We start from the raw sequence: 1,349 nt of genomic DNA, 5'->3' as shown, positions 1-1,349 counted from the left end.
GCTCCTGAAAGAGGCTCTACACATATAAAGGAACAACAAGTACCAGCTCAACTAAAGGGCAAAACAGCCAGCTAGCACCAAAATGGCAGTATCAAATTCACACATAACAATATTAACCTTAAATGTAAATTCTTTCTTTACTCTTTGACATGTAGATGTTTCAAAAAGCCTTTTGCCACTTTTGTGACCCAGAAAGATTTTGGGGAATATCTCAAAGACCTCTAAAATGTAATCATCAAGAAAGATAATTCCCCTATGTTGCAGACTTTGTAAGCAGGTAGAAGCCTAATATCAGTGGATTTCTTACTCCAACTTGCAAAATTACCTTCAGTTATGAAGATATGAGAAAGTACTTTTCCTCTGAATAAGGCCAATTAGCAAACACTGATGGCCTACAATTTCCCTGATCCTAGCTTTTTAAAAATAGACTTGAATTAAGTCTTCCTTGCCTATTTAATATTGGCTGGTGTTATTTTTGTTTCAAAAACATGTATTATCTACGTTCTGTGATATTAAATATCTAAGTTATATCAAAAAAGAAAAACCTGGCATTAAAAAAGAACAAAATAAATTTTTTAAAAAAGAAAAGCACACAGATCAAGTAAGATCATGGTGGAAAGTAAGAACAGTCATATTTCAGTGCATCTGGGGGTAATGTAATGGGATGTGGGGAGTGGCTATGACATGGATTGTTAGCAAAATGCCATTTAAGTTCTAATAAATATTTTCTTTTCAGAAACATCCTATTTGCCCTTGTAACTGTAGAGAGTCCTGAACAACGGGAGACATTTCCACTAATACACTAAAATTTAACATGTAGGAAAAGGAGCTCTGATCTACCACCCTAATCCCAAACATATAAAATACAAACAACAAAAACAACAATCAAAAATGAACAGGAGAAGAAATAAAACATAACTGAAGATATAAGAAATTACAGAAGAGTTGAAATTAGTAAACATAAGGTTTGATACTTTTTAAATTATAGTTTAAGTTCTGGGGTACATGTGCAGATTGTGCGGGAATGTTACATAGGTATACACATGCCATGGTGGTTTGCTGTATTCATTAGGTATACCTAATGTAGGTGACTGGGGGATGAATACAGGAAACCACCATGGCATGTGTATACCTATGTAACAATCCCTCCCCAATCCCCCCACCCTCTGCATGACTGAGAACATGCAGTGTTTGGTTTTCTGTGTCAGTTTGCTGAGAATAATGGTTTCCAGCTTCATCCATGTCCCTGCAAAGGACATGAACTCATCTTTTTTTACTGCTGCATAGTCAACGTAAATAATACAAAGGTCAGTAAATACATAAAAGGAAAAACACAAACATAAAATTAA

The sequence above is a fragment of the Cebus imitator genome, unplaced genomic scaffold (genome assembly GCF_001604975.1).
Source record: "Cebus imitator isolate Cc_AM_T3 unplaced genomic scaffold, Cebus_imitator-1.0 Scaffold206, whole genome shotgun sequence".
Lineage (NCBI taxonomy): Eukaryota > Metazoa > Chordata > Mammalia > Primates > Cebidae > Cebus > Cebus imitator.
The sequence above is the reverse complement of the archived record's forward strand: the minus strand, read 5'-3'. Positions refer to the sequence as shown.